Source organism: Equus quagga, chromosome 16 (genome assembly GCF_021613505.1).
Source record: "Equus quagga isolate Etosha38 chromosome 16, UCLA_HA_Equagga_1.0, whole genome shotgun sequence".
In the NCBI taxonomy this organism is placed as follows: Eukaryota; Metazoa; Chordata; class Mammalia; order Perissodactyla; family Equidae; genus Equus; species Equus quagga.
Window position 1 is genome coordinate 60,841,482 of NC_060282.1, and position 14,362 is coordinate 60,855,843.

General features: G+C 39.4%; 1 pseudogene; it reads right to left on the reverse strand.

Annotated features, from left to right (window-relative positions):
• Nucleotides 1-349: 349 nt before the first annotated feature.
• LOC124227846 (glycoprotein-N-acetylgalactosamine 3-beta-galactosyltransferase 1-like) lies at nucleotides 350-1,424 on the reverse strand (annotated as a pseudogene).
• Between the last annotated feature and the right edge of the window lie 12,938 nt (nucleotides 1,425-14,362).

Consider the following 14,362-nt stretch of genomic DNA (forward strand, 5'->3'; position numbering starts at 1 on the left):
AAGTTTAACTGATTATTTTCTCAGTGACTGCCACAGACATCTGGTTAGAGAGGCAGCAAAATCTCTCATCTTGACCACTGTTTTAAAATACAGTGTTTTGTGTATATATATGTGTGTGTGTGTGTGTGTGTGTACACATACAAATATCACATATCAAAAACACATTGTAACATACTTCATTGCTTCTGCTAACGCTTCAGTTTACAGCCATTCCTACAAAAGATTTCTAATACGGGGTTTTTGCTTAGAAAGACTTGCTCACTGGGACCCCCGTGCCCTCTTAAAAGATGCTGAGATCCTTTTCAGCATAGTGTTAGACACTCTACCTTTGTTTTTTCATGGGTTTCTTTCAAGAGTTTCTTAAGTTTGCTTTTGGATCTTTATTTTTGTTTGCTTATTTCTTTTGGGAGATTCTCAGGTGAGGTAGGTTGATACCTATGTGAATTACCACATGGCTGAAGGTGATCAGTGAGATATTCTAACTCGTACATAGCTGTAGCATTTGTGTAGTGAAAAACTGCAAAATCAGAACAGCACTGGGACCCCCACAGGAGGATCATAGTTACATTTCTAGTACCAAAGGGTTCTGGGTAGAGAACCTTGGATTAAATGGTATTTTTGCAAAAAAGGGATACAAGTTTCTTTTTCAGGGGGATCTCTGGAATCCCCTGCTTCTACATTTAGGATTCCCAGGCATCTCCCCAGCTCTAAGTCTTCAGCAGTGGAAACAGGAGGTGTTCATTTTAACCACATCAACAAATCTCAAGGCTTCTTTGCACATCCTTCTCCTCTGCTCATGCAGCCCTGCTTTACCTAGTGTTTAAATCTTCTCCCAGAGTAAATGGGTTCTTCAGGGTCATAGTTTACAAGCAGCCATCTCAAATTGTCCGGTATGATTTCAATATCGTCTTCTAGTCTCATAAACCAAACAGTATGTTCTAGATAACGATCATGAATATACTGAAAGGACCTTAACTGTTTTCCAGGACAGATGGTCTCTGCCTTCTTTGGTGTTTACTCTCACAGCAGGGAAGTCTTTATTTTCTTCCGAGCTTATAAACAACACTTTATTACAATGCTGGGTCCGTGCAGCTCTGACGTATATGTCAATACGTCAGAGCTGCATGGGTTCTGTCATAACCCAGCAAAGAATTTTCACCTTCTGATGGAGGTTTTCCGTGACATCTGTGTTCTCATGTTTATTTACTAGCATCTGCATTCAACTTCAACACCCCTTCTACATGATTCTGTCCAGTATCATCTGAATGTATTGAATGAAGATAATTATTCAGAATATTAGGTTTGATATCACCTTATTTCTTCAGCAAAATACTAAATAGATGAGAACATTAGAGGAAAAAAAAAAGTCTGATTGCTGATCCAGAGATGAAGGTTAAACAATGTAGTCAAGAATTCGAGGCCATGTCCTAAGCGTATTTCTGACATCCATGGCTGTTTTCTTCCACTCCTGCGAGGTTGGGAGGGACAAGATGGTTGGACCCACCTGAGCAGTGGTCCTGGCAGTGGCAGCAGTGGAAACCGCCCAGTCGCTCCTTCCCGTGAGCTCCACCCTCAGGTATTATTTTTAATGATCAGTTTGGATGTGCGCGCATGTATGTGGGATTCTGTGTTACTTTATATGAGCATAGACATCATTTTCATTACATTTGTTGCTCTCTAACAACTGTGAAAACTGTCAAGTTTATCATCTGTTGAATCAAAGTTGCTGATGGCAATCTTTAGGGTTATTTAAGTGTAATAGTATGGGCTCAGATCATAAATGAGAATTTGAAAAATGGAATAGATTTCCAGAAATCAACTTAAAAAATACAGATAAGTCTGTTAAGAATGGATATTCCAATGACTTTTAATAAATATCAGAAATATGTAAATTAACTTTTCTTCACAGTTTTATGTTCAGAAAAAGCTATTATAGGCTTAATGAGGACATTTTTATGTTGAAGCATATTATCCTCTAAACATTTTTTTTGGATTACATCTCTGAAAATGATTTCTAAGTCTTCAGTTATTTAAATGTGTGAATTGAGTTGATTATGGGGTGAGAGAAGGGTGATAAAAGTTAAAGACCTTTCCTATAAGTAGGATTTGCCACATCATCCCTCTCCGGGTGTTATTTTAATCTACCTAGTGAGACAATGCAAGAAAGGTCATATTTTTCAGAGGTAGTAAAGGTAAGAATGGCCTGCCTGCATACACAGCTATAGAACTGACTGTGGAGATTGCGTAACTAATTAATTCTGCAAACAACTTAATCAGCCAGCAGTTATTAATCATCTATTCTGCACCTAGCAGTGTGCTAGGTAGTGTGAATGGTGCACATAATGGCCTTCCAAATACATGTTAATTTCTCAGGAATGTTTGGGGAGAAGAAATAACGAAAGCTGTTCGGAATAAAAGGCAATCTTGAACTCAATGTTCAGCCATTATCTAGTTTTCTTTATTTCAAAAACAACTGCTCTATGGTTGTGGCGTTGTGAGGTGAACCCTTGATTCACTGAACTTTATAAACAGTCCTAAAATCAGGAATGTGACTCTCTAGTAACCTTGGGCTGATTGAATGATATTCGGATAGACAGAAAGACAGATAAACAGTGGTCTGTCCTTCTGGCTGTCTAAGAATGCTATTTGGAAGGAGTTGGCTGTCTCATATACTTCTTTAAAAATAAAACGAACAATACAATGCAACAACAAACTAGCTATACTCCTTAATGAGAATGTTGTGCTCTAAGTTCCTTTTTAAACGTTAGGATATCAAAGTTTGGAATTTGGATCAGTGGGGATCCCAAGAGGAAAGAGATGGCAGGCTCAAATTAGGACGTTTTGCGGCTTTTACTTACCAAGGATAAACAGGACCACAGGGGACAGAGCAGGAATCCAGCAGCTGTTGAGGTGTCACCCCTCCCAGCTCTCAAAGGTGGAATCGCAGATGCTAACAGAGAGCAAGGAAGTTACGCAAGCACAATTTGGAGAAGAGACACCAAGCAGAATGCACTTGTGACTATCATCTCTCCTTCTTCCTAGGATGCTTTAAACATTTGAAAGTTGTTTTTCTTAGTCTTTTCCCAGTAGATGAACTGGTGTTTGAAGAGTTGACAAAGAGGATAAAGAAATAATTAACATAACCTTGACTTCTTCCAGCATTGCACCACTGCAACTGTTCTTTCCAAGGCCCCCAGTAATGCTGACGCTAGACCAATCCACTGGACACCTTTTCCGCTTTGTAGTTATCAGGAATCTCTCAGGTACAAGTGATAGAAATCAAGCTAAACTTAGGAAAAAGTGAGCATTTGGATCATATAATTGAAAAATTGGGTTTATAGCTTTTTCCTAATTTTTCCTGCAAAAGTTATGAAATGACCTGGATAGGTGACATGTCATCCTTGTGACCATGGAGATGAATTTCTGATGATATGTGTCTGGGTCACATTCTAACTCTGGGGCCATTAGGTGGACTTAACTCAATCCGGTGCAAATGAGCTGAGAGTAGAGGAAGCACAGGTCCCCACAGGAAAGTTAACGTGTCTTTGCCAGAAGAGACAATCCATTAAAATCCACTATAGTTCTTATCCTATTTGACTTGTCAGAAATATTTGGCATAGATGACTGCTTTATGAAACACTTTTCCTCTCCTTCTTTGGCATTATTTAACTTTCATCCACCTTGGGCCATTTCTATCAGACTTCCTTACAGGAGATACCCTTCACCGTTCATACACTCGTGCCCAGATTTGCTCAGGCTCACCTCTCTCCTCAGTCTTGGCAGCTTATCCTGAGCTCAGGCTAGATAAACCAGTGGTGGCTTGCATCATTCCAGAAGTTGTAAAGTCCTGGCTGCCTCTACCATTGCTTTACCTCTTGTCACATATTCTTGTCTCTGCCTCCAGTGGAGACGAGGGCCTGACTTAAGCATAGCCTGTATGGTGTCTCCCTTGGGGGAGCTGTAGCAGCTCTAGCACCCACATTTAAGGTAGAACCTCTAGGGTCTCAGGCTTTCCCAGCAGCCGCTTGAGAGGACAGGGTAATGGAACCCGGAAATGCAGGGGCAAACGTTGATTAATAAGAGGCAGGAAATGAGAATAACCTAGCAGATAAATTGCTTGCCCTTTCTTACAGTGAAAAAAATTGTTTCACAGGCTTCATATGGCCTTTCTGGAGGTGGCCTGTGTGAATAAGCACTTGGTGTGTTATCCTGTGAGGCTGTGGCTAGTCTGGCAATGCATCGCTTTCTATTTGCTTTCCTTTCTTCTTTTATTCATTTGTGTTTTTATCCTCATTGAACTTGCCCAGGCAAGGCACTCCAAAGGAAGTGTCAGCACTCAGCTTTGTCTCAAGCTTTCCTTCCTATGGAACTTGGCATAAGATACAGACTGTCTTTCTTTGCCCATCACTCAAATTTGGTATCCCTGGGGCACTTCCCAGGTCCTCTTCTTTTCTCCCAACCGGCATTCGTATGAGAGACCTCATCCACTCTCATGATTTGAGTTATTGAGGACTCCCAGGTCTCCATCCTGAGCTCAAGAACCACGGATCCAGATCTTAGCGGACATCACTACTTGGATGCTCCATAGATATTCAAACTCAACATGTTCAAAATTTAAGCAATAGTAATCTCCCCCTTGCCACATCAAATTGTTTGTGCTTCCACATTTCCCATCTTGTGAATGGCATCATTGTGCAGTCAGTTTGCAGAAATCAGAAATCTGAGAACCATTCTGCCTCTTTGTTCTCTGTTACTTCCCACTCTGCACATTCAGTCTCTCCCCAGGCCTGGCAGTTCCATCTCCTAAGTGGACCTCAGTGTCATCCAACTTCATTTCATCTCCACGGTCACAGCCTATGCAAGCCATTCTCATCTCTCTCCTGCATTCCTCCAGCCCATTCTTTAGAGAGTGATCCTTGTAAAACACACGTCTTAAAGGCTTTCTTTCGTTCTTAAATATTCCTTAATGTTATATAATCTGGATCTATTCCTTTACTCTTACATATCTTTCCAGCTGTATTTCCCATCGTCATGAAATCTAGGCTCCAACCTTATTGAATTTTTCCCTCTTAGCTCCATAGTCTTTCTCACCTCTAAGTCTTCAAATAAGGCGTTTTCTTTGCTTGAAACAGTGTTCCCTCTCCTTTTGCCTTTGTTGACTTCTACTCATCCTTCAGGTCTCAGCCTAGATATCACTTCCTCCAGGAAGCACTCCTGGCTCTCCCTCTTTCCCAGTTGAGGAGAGGGGTTCTTGCTATGGTCCTCATTGCCACCTATACTCTCGTTGCACTAGAGCACTTAGTCAGAGGGTTTGTTTAGTTGTCCTCCTTTCTGTCTAGGGGTGAGGCCTCTGTCTACCTTTGCTTTCCTCCAAACCTGGCATAGTGACTGACACATAGTAATTGCTTAGATATGTGTTAGAAAACAAAAGCAAAGCCAACACCAAAACCTTACTTAAAGTCCTTTTTCTGATAGCAGGTCCCCAGAATTTCAGAAAACTATTGTGGATAGTCTTGCCTTTTTAGATTGTTTTAGCAGTTCTCTTTACAGAACTACAGGAGATGGCATTTTAATGACTTTGAAGACAATGCGCTCTAAGGTAGAACATATTATCACTGATGCTAAGAAATAACACCACTGAGATGTGAAAGCAATAACTATTACATATTTCAAAGTACTGGATTTGACAAAATAGAGAGTTTAAAACTCATCATTTTAAAGAAGTTTTCAAGAATGGGTTTCACAGCAAGTGAGGGATTGAAGTGCTATTGTCCTTTTGAAAAGTTTTTGAGTGTCATTCTTTTTGTTGATTTTGTTTTTATGCTTCTTTGTTACTTTATGTGGGCACAGGCATTGTTTCCATTTTATATGGTGCTGTATTTACAATTTATCCTACTTTGAATAGAAATTAATGATGGCAATTTGTATACGGTTATAAAATGAACAGTAGGTTCATAAAAATGAGAATTTAAAAATGTAATAAATTTCCAAAGAAATCAAAATAATAAAATCTAAATATGTTGAAAATGATACAGTATTGTATAGTCATTGTACTATAACTTTAAACTATAAATGTTAGAAATCTATGAATTCGCCTTCAGCGTGGTGCACAGTAGGGGCTGGAGGTGGCCCAGGGAGTGGTCTGCCCAGACATGGACTTTGACTTTTCAGTTCTAAGCAGGCTCTATATACCCAGCAAGGACTCTCAAATATCTAAGCATATTATCTCTTAGAATTGGTTTCTCTTTAGTATTTAAATGGCCCAAGTGGCAATTTTGGAACTGAATGGGAAAAAAAGAGGCCAAGGCACCATAAGACAGATACAACACCCAATCCTGTGCACCGTTTTGCAGTTTTAAATGTAAATAGTTGTCTCATATATTATGAAGAAAGTCGGTTTAAGTCTCCGGAAATTATCTTCTAAGCTGTATTTTATTGGTGCCTCTAAATTAAGTTGGGTTAGAGGTTAAACTGTCTAGGAGACATATGAACAAAAGAGTCCTGTCACCCAATTTCTACGTTACTTTCCGTACAGGATGAGAAGATAGCTGTGGATTTTAGGCCACTGCATCTATATATAGCTCTGTTGATAGAGCTCTCTTTGAAGAATAATTCAGATTAGTGTTGTCTTCAATCTCAAGATTAACTCTCCTTTGATATACAGCTCAATTCTTGTGCCTCCTATGAGCCTGCGCCATGTCACCTCCCTAGGCAGATGCAGCTCCACAGAGCTGCTCCTATGGCTCTTGGAAACCATGTCATAGCCTCTTACAGCATCCCCACACCTCTCTCCCGCATCTGGACTCGCAGTACTGCCAGGGTCGGAGACCCTATTTTGCTCCTCTTTGTAGCCCCAAGTTGAGCACAGTGCCATGCACTTTACAGATAATCAATAAATATATGCTGAGTGGTAGATGACAATCAAAAAGGCCTTTCCTAGAGACTGTTTACTAGGAAACCAAAGACTGAGATGACTAGGATGCTATATTAACGTATATTTTAAAGTGTAAACTACCATCAAGCCAAGGCTTCATTATTTTATCCATGTTGTGGTTAGTTTTGATTTTTTGAAATATGTCTAACAGGTAAGATGATCTTTTACTTCCTTCCAAAGTAATAATTTTCAAGAATTAATTATAAAACAAGGAAAAGCTTTAGAGAACAATAACATGTCGGGAAAGTATACTCTTAGGAAAATAATGTTAATTTCTTGTGTATGTATAAATGGATTTTAGTTTAGATGGGAAATGTGAATTTGAAAATTGTTTTGGTGCAGAACCTTCATATTTAAAATTTGAGTTAAAGGTTATTTGCATCACAAAATTGGTCTTAAGGCCCCAAAATGGAAGTACAGAGTGGAATTTCCAACAGATCCCTAATTGTCTAAACTAAAGCAAGATGCAGCAGCAGTAATGCACTTTACATTAGACTCCAGAGCATATCCACTTAAGAAAAGGAGATCTTTGAGCTTCTAGAGAATTGAGCTCTTAGTATCACTTTCATGTTTAGCAAACACTCAAAATCAGTATTTTTTTTACATTCAATCTGGCAAGGTATTTGAAAAATTGAGATCTAAAAGTATTCCGTGTGTGCATGTGTGTGCATTCAAGTATGTGTATGGGTGTAGACAATATCTTTACCTCGTCATTACTTTAAGTATCCTCTTTCATATTTAAATAAGATCCCATTCAGAAAAAACAAGTTTTCTTTTTACTGTTACTGTCTTCTATTTAAAAATCAACATGATTTCATTATATTTATCAAATGTAGATGAATAAACGGTGTCATTCATATATTATTTGATAGAATTTAGCTTGATTTCCCTCTCCCTGAAATGATGCAAGAAAAGATGTGATAGTTTTTTTTTTCCTGAGGAAGATTAGCCCTGAGCTAACATCTGTGCCAATCTTCCTCCACTTTATATATGGGTCACTGCCACAGCATGGCTGGTGAGTGGTATAGGTCTGCACCCAGAATCCAAACCCATGAACCCAGGCCACTGAAATGAAGTGGACCAAACTTAACCACTATGCCACAGGGCTGGCCCCAGTAATAGTTTTCAGTAAATGCAAGGATCTAGGTTGAGATCTTACTAAGCACACAGCATACAAAATCCTTAAAAAATTGCCTCTTTTCCCTAGAATTATCCTTGATCCTTTGATTCCTAACCTTGTGATTAAAATGATTAGAGGGTGACATGATATTGGTAGTGGTTACCCCAGTTCTATTCTTATATTGATCAGCTTCCACCTGTCAACTGCTCCTCATCAGCATTGGGAGCAAGCAAGATTCCGCTATGATTTGACTTAGTGAATATATCATAATCAAACAAAGTCATGCGGACCCTTTCTATGAGTAGTATTTGCGACATAATCCCTCTCTGGATGTTATTTTAATCTATTTAGTGAGAAATTTTTAAAAATCAGATTTTTAAAGATATTAAAGCTATGAATGGCAGGCTGCACATACAACTACACAATTGTATACAAACAACTGTGTATGATTACGGCAACAAATCAATTGCCTTCTCCCTAACATTATGCTAGGTGCTTTGGACAGTGCAGAGCAAAGACCTTTAAAATTTATATTGATTTCTGGGAAACTATTTTAAAGAAACATCATAAAATCATTCAGATAAAAGGCAAGATCAATATTTAAAATCGATACGTAGCCATCATTTAGCTTTTAGTAATGACGGACATTGCTCCTTTATAGTTGCTCTTTCCAATGCCCTGACTATCAGGGGAATGTCTAATTCACTTACTCTTTCAAAGACTCTGAAGGCCATAGACTTGAATGTCTAGGAACTGGGATAGAGTCTGAGAGACAGAGAGATGCCTGTCTGGGAACGTCATTTTGAAGGATTTAGTTGTTGAATGGCCTACTTTCTAAACAAGGAAATAAACACAAAGCATTTTTATGTCCTACCTGAAGACTGATAGGCCTCAGTATTCCCTGATAGAGATAATGATATAAAACCTTGACATTTGTATCCATCAGGGTCCCACGAGGAAATAGATGGCTCTCTGAAATGAGGACATGATGGAGAAGTTTCATTGACAAAGGAAATAATAACAAAGGTAGGGAGCGGGTGTAGGGACCATGCAGGTTAGTCCAAAAGACGAAATAGTAGCGAAAATGTTACCATTGTTAGGTATGAAAGAGGGAGAGATTATTGACATGCAGGAGGGAGTCCTTCAGTAAAGGTCAGATCGAGAAAAGCAGTGATCTTTGGGAGACACTCAGCCAGCCGGAGGTGAACTCACAGGAGCTAGGCAAGAGAATAAATCCTCTGTCCTCACTCTCCTTCTCTTTGTTCTATTGCCAGCAGCCTATTGGCCAAATCTCACCTGAAGCCTGAGAACAAGTGAGACCTTTTGTGTCCTTAAAATTTGGGGTGGACATGTATGGGTGGAGAAGCATGGAGAGGGCCCCGGAAGGGAAAATGGAGGCTATCCAGCACAATGTCAAAACAAATTGCTCTTTTACGTCATTGTGATTATTCCACCAGAATGAGAAGAGATCTAGTGACTTCATACCTTCTATGGCAGGAATAGTTCTTTCTCAATAGATGGGAGGCTACGTTATACATGTTTGAAGTATTGACTGGGAAGTTTCCTATAGGTGAGTGTCAAGCTCTAAGGGCCAGTGACCTAACAAGGTAGACAATGGGCATTATAAATGGAGCAGGCTTGCAGGACCCTCTGTCCACTGCTTTCTGGACAGCATATGGGGATCTAACAAGGCCAAACATCAGACTCAAGGAGGGAACCCCAGCTTTTGGACAACAGGGCTCTTAAGATCTATGACTGGGGCAGCACCAATCTGTCCACTGACACCATCAGGAACTGGGTCCAAGCTTTGGTGCTTCAGCTCATACGATTTGTTCCTGTGGTGTAACATGCCATCTCAACATCCTACAAGGCTTAATTACAATGAAGGTTCGGATATAGACAGCTTCCTGGGAGACCAGCCAAGAGAACTGGCCTTACCTCTATGGGTAAGGTCTTCTGTGGTAACTTCCCAGCTGGTCAGTACATTCTATTTCTATGAAATCAAAAGTTCTTTAAGCAACGTTGGAGTTCTCTGGAGGTTATGAGTTCTAGGAGTCAAACACACTAAGTCATAGGTTCTAGTCTCAGGACTGACTCTAATTAGATGAGCTTGGTCAAGTTGTTTCCTCTTTCTGGCTTTTTTTCTCAAACAAAGTAAAAGTTGGGGAGGGAGGTGGGAGCTGGATTAGGTTATCTCAAGTGATTCTTTCTGTTCTAATATCCTGTGGTTGTACCCTTATAATTGATATGACTGTCTACTCTTTGTCTCTAGAACATAGAAGAATTCTCTTCAAATTATGACTTGAACAAACTTCTGAAGATGATCTGTTTGTCTTTAATGCTTTGTAAAGGGTAGATAGTACTGGGAGAATTTTGAATGAATTACATAATATGATAGAAAATTTATGCCTCCTTTTGTGTTTGCTAACAAACTTTTGTGTTTAGAACTGGTTTCCCTATGAACTACTTAAGAAAAATGGTAATAGCAGGACTTACAAAACAGCTCCAAATATCAGAAAAGGTAGATAGGGGGATATGCATGTTTAGAGAAAGTTCAGTTCTGGTTGATCTGAACTCTACATGATTTTGATGAAATAATTTGCCTATTTCCTCTGCATTTAAAGAGAGTAAGACAGAAAGAAGCTAAAAGATGAAATAGAATAACAAAATTGGATGTTTTTTAAGTTGTAAACCTTGTAGTGAATATATTTTGATTCTTTCAAATAATACTCATAACTAGTTTCTATATCAATATATTAAATATGTTTGTCTCTGAGGAATTCTATTTTTGCATGATCATTCTTCATAATTGTCTGAATTTCTGAATTTTTAATAGCGAATTTGAATTACTTTTATTTCAAAAAGTTACCATTTTCTTCACAGTACAGAGTGGTTGCACGCTTATGGTGACAGAGTGCCCCCTACACATCCTTACACATAAACACTGAGCCTCTTCTGGCCACGAGCAGTAAGGACCTGCCCTGCGGCTGCCAACCATTTTCACATATGGAACTAAAAACATAGAGGAGATTGCTTGACATCAAGCTTAGAATAACATGTCGTAACATTAAGTGGAAAATAGTTTTTTAGAGAACAGTCTCTGAAGAAGTTTGTGAGATTTGTGGCATAGAGGAAGGCTATATCTGAAAATTTCTAGTTATTAGTCCTCAAGTATTTTCATGGACATGATTCTGTGAGTTCCATATTTAAAAGGGATCGCTTCTTGGATTTGCACCTTACTCCATCCTAGAAACATTTCCCTGTGCTTTGGAACTTAGTGGCAAGATTAGCCTTTAAATGACATTGAGGCAGTTTTCCTGAATGCCCACTGTCCTTGGACTGGGTGGTTCATGGCCAATCTCTTAGCTACAAAGATCCATCCACGTGAGTGAGTGCAGCTTCTTTTACCCAAGGTTCAGCAGGCCTGACAATTACTTTAATAACCTTCCATTTTCGTAGATCAGTATTTACCTAGCAGAAATGCAGCAGTACTGTATGAACATTAGTCAAAAAAAATCATTAAATATTTCAAGTATTTTCTAAAATCATTAGCGTAATTGCATGATCTCATTTGGAAACCTTTTTTCATCTAGAAAGTAAAGCTCTTCTTTTCAATTCCTAGAGCAAAGCCTATGGCTTTTTTTTTTTTATCATATTGTTGAGAGTTAGAAAAGAATTTGAAACACTGTGATATAACATTCAAAGGAAGTAAACTAGAAACACATAACGACCAGGATGCTTCCTCATGCTCCAGACCAGGTCTGATGAGCAGAAAACATATCTAACTTGGACCTGCCTCAGGGATCTTCAGAAGGGACCCGTTGGATTCCTTTGGTGACACAGGTGTTCATGGCATTATCAAAGCCCACCATCTGAGTATGTGCACAGAGAGGTGACAACCAATTCATACAAACATCTACATTAATAAGATACAGAGAACAAGGAAGAACTGTTAGAAACATTTCCTGAAGTGTTTCATTCGGTTTATTCAATCTTAAATCCCATAAATGTTTATGAGCGCAATGTTTATGGGCTGGGACCCTGTAGTGTGCTCTGGAAAAGAGATTAAGAACTGTCGTCATCCTGCCTTTGAAGAACTTGTAATCAATTTGGTAAGACATGATTTTCACACAGGAAATGGTTGATAGTATTATATAGAAGATGACAAAGATCAAATTAGAGAAAAAGGCTACTTTTTTATTCCAAATTTCAGATTGACACAAAGTGTAACCAAACAATACTATTACTATTCCCTAGCAAGTTATTTTATAACTTCTTTTCTCTGTTAAAAATCTCCAAACACCTCTCTCACTCTCAGGTGTTGACATCATTGCATTCATTGTTGAGAATATGAAAGCAACCGGAAGAAAATCGCTGCATCTCCCCATCAGCAGGTCTAATTCCCTATGCCCCCTGCACCCATGGTTTCTTCCTTCCCTCTTTTTAAACATCTCTGTGCCTAAGTCAAATCCCTCAACTCTAGTTTCTCAAGATCTCTCTCTGCAATTATCCCCTCTTTCTTGGAAAAACAATTTTTCTGCCAATTAGATCATTTCCATTGACATACAGATATGCTTTAATACTTTCTATATTTCAATGAACAAAAACAAAAATCCAATGCATCCTTGAATCTTTATCCTCCCTCGATCACTACTTCATTTTTCCATTTACCTTGGTAACAAAACTGGGAACATTTGTCATCATGGTCTCCAAGTCCCCCTTTCCATTCTTCCTTCCATACAGTGTTAGGGAGCTTCCCACCTCCCCATGACAGTGTGAACATTAATAAAAGGAAACCTCATTTAAAACGGAGTCAGGAGGCCAGAAAGGGGAGCTCCCACCAGTACCGTTAGAGGTCAATTACAGGGAAGATAGTCAGCTACAGACCCCAACAGAAAGTTGTGAAAGGAAGATAGTCAATTACAGCTACAGACCCCAACAGAAATAGTCAACAGGAAAGTATAGTTAATTACAGAAACAGAAATTGACTACCTCAGCAACTCAGCCAGTGAGAAACCATCACCACCTTGCTTTTACCCAATAGACTTTCATTGAAAACAATCTCTCCCAATTTCCTCCTTTTTCTCTATAAAATAACATTCCTCTCTCCTGTTTGTTAGATTTGCCTATGGTCTGCCATAGCATGCATATCCCAAATTGTAATTTTTTGGCTATTCCTAAATAAACTTGTTTTGCTGGTAAAATAACTGTTTTATTTTTAAGGTTGACAACAGGGTTCTTATTGAAGACAGCAGAGATTTCTGTTCTGTCAAAACCCATGACCAAGTTTCCCTCTATATCTTCTTAGAATTCTCAGTAGAATTTGGCCTGGTTCACCAAGGCCTCTCCTTCTGGAATCATTTTCTTCCCTTTCGCGACATCACCCTCCTGGTTTTTCTCATGCTTCCCTGTCGCAAACTCTTTTTCAGATCCTTTGGTGGCTTGCCTCTCTCTGATCAGCCTTCACATGTTAGAATTCCCAGGCCCAGCCTCGATCTTTTTCTCTTTTCTCTCTATCCTCAAGCCCCAGTGATCTCATCCTGTCCCTTGGCTTTAAATACCATCTTAAATAGGATTGTGCGGGAATCTGACTGAGAATTGTTTTGTGCCTCTGGAGGTGACAGAATAATGCAGAAATTTCGGCTGAGAAAGCACGCTGATACAATGTTGTTAACTTCTCCAGGGAAATTTCTAACCAAGCCCAGTTGTGGTGTGAGATTTTTCCATGCTACAGGACCAAGAGAGTTGGAGCCACTTACGCATCAGGAGATTTGGAAGGAGAAGTAAGAATGAGGGAGAAAGAAGCTGACTGTGAGGGGAATGTGGGGATAAGGGGACCCCCAAGCTCCTTCATATGAATTTATGGGAATCTGAACCACTGGCCACTGATTTTCTCTGTCTGAAAAGTGGTTCTGTTTTAGGTAAAACAGCCAGATAGCATTTGATGGTGGAGTGAGGGTAGAATCAGCAGCATTTGACAAGCAGCCTGCTGTGGAACCATTAAAATTGGGCTGTTTTTTGTTATAATTATTTACTTGGGGCTGGCTTGAGAAAAAGAAACAGTAGCAGAAACATTAATAGGTATTGCTGTTTGTGGCAATCAGAGCCTGGCCCCCCACACACTACAGCTCTGCTCTGCCTATTAAATCTACTGCTCTGGGGTTTAGCCTGGCGCTCTTACCTGTGAATCAGAGGATCCTGTCAGGCAACTTAAAGGGTGACCGATCTGCACTGCAGAAGCTTTTAGGTGGGATGTAATTGACATTTTGATGACAAATCTCATAGCCTATCTCAGACTCTGTCTGACT